This window comes from Acyrthosiphon pisum, chromosome A1, assembly GCF_005508785.2.
Source record: "Acyrthosiphon pisum isolate AL4f chromosome A1, pea_aphid_22Mar2018_4r6ur, whole genome shotgun sequence".
Lineage (NCBI taxonomy): Eukaryota > Metazoa > Arthropoda > Insecta > Hemiptera > Aphididae > Acyrthosiphon > Acyrthosiphon pisum.
Window position 1 is genome coordinate 108,071,441 of NC_042494.1, and position 6,030 is coordinate 108,077,470.

Here is a 6,030-nt window from a genome sequence, read left to right on the forward strand (position 1 = left end):
GAAAAGAAAAAGCGTGATATAATTATATAATATAAACAAACTATAATAAATATGAAGGTATTAGGTAGTCTAAACCATAGAAGAGATATAAAAATATTTTTTACACTAAGAAATGTAAAATTCATTAGATATAGGTTGACAACAATTTAAATCCACTCGAACACTCCACATTTCAATAAAAATTATTCCTGACATTAGATTGTACCATTCCCTCACCCAAGTAAAAAAAAATAGTAGGGGTATGCAAAAAAAATATAAAACTAGTAAGGGAGCTCCCCTGTGCACCCTCCCAATTCGAACACTGGGTACAACATTTTGCCTTGAAGTAATTTCGAATTTAGGCGTTTTATGCCTAACCCCGTTTGCAAATGTACGCTCGCGCCTCGCAGCAGATCACGTTTAGCTCCGTTAGTTAAAAAAATTAGAGTTAATCGAATTAAACGTAGTGTTAAGAACATAATCTGTGTTTGTATGTGGGTTTTTGACGATAATTCAATTTTTAAGCAAGTTATGCGTATATAATATAGCGTAACATAAAAATGCTCATACTCACTTAAAAATTGATTTATCGTAAGAACCCTCATACAAGCACAGATAATGTTCTTACCATCAAGTTTCATAATAGATCGATTCAATCTAATTTTTAAACTAACTGAGTTAATCGTGATCTGCTGATCGTAAATTCGCCATGTATTATACGCACTTGTAAGACGGAAATAACAAATATCTGTGTAGCGTCCTCTTAATATAAAATTTAATAATCTGATTCTGATAGGTAGGTAGTTATGATTTTGATAGTGATACACCACTATATATAGTGCTGGGAATGCAACATAATATACCATTACCATTGATTAAATATTTAATCAATGCCATTACGTATCAGCTTGTGTAAACAATTTTATACGCGAAAATATAAATGCGTCTGTCGCGGAACGGCATAATAGTCTAATACCTATAGTATGGCCTAGTATGATCTTTACGAGAATATATACACTCAATAACAAACTCTTCGATTTAATAATGATATAATCCCTCTCCCTCACTATGGTTTCAATCCGTGGATTGGTTTTCAACCATCTTCCATTATTTTCTATTATATAATATAATATTAATATTAATATTATTATATATTATGCACAAACAAAAATTATAATACATTAAAAGCTCCAAAACTTTTATTTTTGATTTCAATGTTTGTCACCCCTAAAAATTAGCCACCCGGGGCAGCTGCCATCTTTGCACATCCACTTAACCCGGCACTGTAAAACGGGTGTGCCTATCAAGTAACATCTGTATACCAATAATCAAATGGGCAAGTAATTTCAAATTCGTGTAAAAGCTAAACAGTGCTCCGACCACTGGTATATTTGTCAAGTTTATTTGAGTAGGTACTTATATGTTAGCCGTTCTTTTGACTTGTGTCACATACCTAATATACTGACACTCATCGGGAAGGACGCACCAGTTACCCGCAATAATTTTACAAGTATTGAAGTATATTGTTCCGGTGGCATGGAAAGTACATAACCACCATACCAACTACCAAATATCGGTCAAGTACACTAATCGTGAGAATGTAGCTTTAGAATCTTCAATCTTTGATTCTCAATTAATTTGATTCAAATTATTTGAACCAAAATTATTCGGAAACGATTAGCCTGGGTTAAAGATTGATAATAACTTTGAAACGAAACATTAGGAATTGATATAGTCTGGAGCTGACATAATTTGAAATATATACTTTGATTTTCTCTTTGAGTTGGAAACCATAATTTTGGACTGCTTGTTATTTGAAAACAATAAACCACGAAACTACATTATTTTTAAATGATAATACTAACAAGGTATTAAGATTTCAAAAATATAGAACCAAACTTCTCATAATATGACGTACCTATAAAATGTTTACTATTGAATTCTTAAGGCAAAGAGACGTTAAATTTATTTTGCCCCGGGCGTCTTTAACTCTTAATCCGTCGTGCCAATACTTCAGCACTGGAAAGTTTGGCCGATAAAATACGAGCCTGAAACTTTAAAACATAGGTATTTTAGTTTTTCTTTAAATAAATCCGTTATAAATATTATTATGGCCTATTTTCCTTTTGTTTATTTCACTATCTAATGTTAGTTAACTCAATTATCCAGCGCGACGGTAGTGGCGCGAAGCTAAGTAAAAAAAAAATAGCAGAGTAGCCCCGGCCTAACGTATAATAACAGGAAAATGAGTTGTACCATTTAAAAACCGTATTCATTTATGTCAATCCATTGTCCAGCTCTACAGGGCAAACGGCTGAATGGTTTATAAGTTATAAGCAAAAATGTTCAAGTACTTTTAAGACCGATTTTGCATACAGAACGAAAATATCCATCCCCACTACTCACATCGCGACGGCGCGGTCTCTTGGATGCCGGTCGCCGCGGGCAACAATTTCGTGTATTGCTGACGACTGTGATTCTTTTTGAATTCGTGATCCAGCGCGACGGTATTATGTTATTATGCTAAAAATTTGGAATAATTTTAATAATAAAATAAACAATATCTGGTGATTAATTCATTACCCGTGGCAATAATTAAGGTCGATAGCAAATCATATATGCTCTTAATTCTGTGATTTGCTATCATGGTCCATACATGACTCTAGTCTCAAGACCATTACTGGCATTACACATCAATTATTATACATAATAAATAAAATTATCTGCATTATCTGATTATCATCTAATATTTTACAAATTTAATACAGAACATTATTTTATTTGTAAAATATATATTATGTGGTGTGGCATACTTCTTACATGGAATAATATTATTGGACGTTTATACAGGTAGGTAAGTACCTATAGTAAAGTTTATGATTACAACGAATCAATTAACTCTTCGTAATATATCATTGTAAAGGCTACACACGAATTGCGTCCCGAAATAAAAAAAATTGATAAGCGGGTACACGAATTGCGTCCGGCGTTATCTAATCTACTGCATGAATTGCGTCCGGTTTTGTATGAACGATTGCATGAACGATAAACGTACTGTAAAGCCTATAATAATTTTAGTTCGATTTCGATGGTGTTGTTGGTAGTTGGTGTAAACGTTTGTGTAACCTTCATTCTCTGTTAAATAATATATATAACTATATAGGTATAACTATATATAAGTTATATAATATATATAACTTAAACTCTAAAAACACTATAAAATTACTTCGGTGATTTTAAGCGAAAAAAATAAAACATTATTTAATATTGATGGATACAAATTTCGGTATCATGTAATTAAAAACAGACGAATGATGGTATGTGAAAAAGAAAATTCACTAAGACAAAATATGGCAAAATATGAAAGTGGCCAATTAACCTGTCTTGATTATATTAAGAAAGTATCATTCAAGTTTTTACCAATTTTTAATTTGATAATTATAACTTTTTTTATATATATAATATATATATATATTTTTTAACTATTATATTATTATTATTATATTATTAGCCTACACATTTTATTTTATTTACATCTAATTGCATAACAATGATAAAAAAAAAAACAATATTTTTAACCTACCGATAGTCGTAATTTGCTATCGACAGTCCTAAGTCTGTATGAAATGAGAAGGAAAATAATATTTTTACGTTGGGACGCAATTCAGGTAGTTGTTAGATATGGTTGGGACGCAATTCGTGTAGTCGTTAAACATCTTTGGGACGCAATTCATGTGGAAAAGGGATTTCGGGACGCAATTCATGTGCAGCGATTGTAAAAGTACCTACACAATGGTAATATCAATCATTCAATCATTTCTTAAAATCTTTCAAAATGTAAATCGTATTAGATTATTTATTGGCTTATTAATTGTTTATCGTTTGTATACGATTTCTTACGTTTTAAAAAAGCATTGCCGCAGTACGGTGTTACTTAGGTATAGGGACTTAATATTTTTGGTTTCTCGACACGTTTCATTCGGACAATCGGATATATACTTGTACCTATCATTATCTAATAATGCTAATTTCTAATGATCTTGAATATTATTCGTGATTATTTTAGCGAAAAGAACAAAACCGTTTTCTACAACTCACCCAGCTCTTATTAAATTATTAAATTTACAAAACTAATTATACCTATGTTAAATCGAAGGGGCTTATACAAGGAAAAAAATGTACTAACATGACAATAAAATTAATGATCTCATAAGTTACTGCGCCTTATAATGGATAAAAATGTAACTGCAGTAAAGCCGTAAAGGTAGAAGCCACTCACTTCTCAACAAAGTAACTCGTTATGTAACTTAACTTTTTAACTTTATATAATGCCCAGTCCTGGCATTTGAGTGTAGGTACCTCCAGGGTGTCAAATCGGGTTAAAATATTTCGAGTTTGATCAATCGGTGAACAATTTTTGCGCTTTCTGGGTTTGTGTAAAAAAACCGTGTAAAATGTTTGCGGTTGATGTATAACGGGAATTATTAGTGACGGGTTCAATATTAAAATCATTGATAAAGATTAACGCTTTTAAGGTTTTCACGGTTTCTGGTCTAACACAGCTATAAAATAAGTTCAGTAATATATTTTATTGTTAAAGTAGCGTGTTCAAACGTGTAGGTATGCCACATTAGATGTATTTATATTTTATTAACAATAAGAGACAGACCACAGTATATAGCCACATAATAAGCAGTGTATCAATTTACAAAAAACATATTAAAATGTCTGTTAACTCTTTAGTTTTTAGATAAATTTATACTTGATACTACAAAATAATAATAATTTGAAAAGGGACGACTTAAATAAAATTATCTTTTATTAACAGTCCACGACTCCACAACTTAAAAAAAATAGAAATATTTAGGTTGGCACAGAAAAATTTTATTTCCCCGATGACTGATAATTAAGAATTGACAAGTCGAAAAACAAGTAATAACAGTCAACATGTATTGCACAATTAATATATACTATAATGTATTGATGTAGGCTCTAGTCCACCACAATCCAAGGCTTACAGGAGTAGATGCATTCTTTATCTCTGTATACATTTAGGTACATTATGTATTTGTAACTTGTAAAGAAACTTATTAAATTAAAAATAAAAAAGGTACATAATATATTAACAATATATTTATTTATACATATATAATTCTAAGCAGCAATGATCAACACTATAATATAAGATATTTAAATTATATTATCCAGCGCGACGGTAGTGGCGCGAAGCTAAGTAAAAAAAATAGCGGAGTAGCCACTAACGTATAATAACAGGACACCGAGTTTTAACATTGAAAAATCGTCCTAATTTATATCAATTCTTTGCCAAGCTCTGCAAACGGCTGAACATATAAAGTAGTTTGAGGTATCAATCGATCAGAAATATTGTACAGGTGGGAATAGAGGAATTCGCTAGCAGATTGGTTAGATAATTTGTAAGTTATAAGCAGTGGCGCCGAATACGCACTTAAGGTGGTTCATTTGAACCCCCTAAAATGGGTGGTGGGTGGTGACCGGGTGGCTGGGTAAAAAATTATCCAGAAAATTAATACTATTACCAAAGTAAATAGGTGCCTACTAGATACCTATTTACTTATACTACATATTATATACAATTACAGATACCGGAATACAGAGCTTTTTTCCTACATTATACAGTATACATGGCTCTTTAAATCGCTTATAATCTACCAGTATCTAGAAGTATCTAAAAGAAAACCAACGTTTAAGCACCTATATTAATGTCCCACAGAAATAATTAAGGTGATTCAAGGAACACGACTGAATAGTCAGCGGTGAGACTTATATCTAGATAACGATTTAAACAGTGTATCTATTTATCTATTTTAAATATGAAAGTTTCAATAATGTACCAAAATTTGTTTATCTAGAGATCGAATATTATGTATATTTAATTCAAAAATACACACAAATACGAGATTTTTTAAAGACATTCAAAAACAATTGAATCGTACAGGTAATTTACTGACAGTAGATCTCAGCGGATTGATATTTTTGAATCGGTGGTTCAACAATAGCAAAAAGTCATAT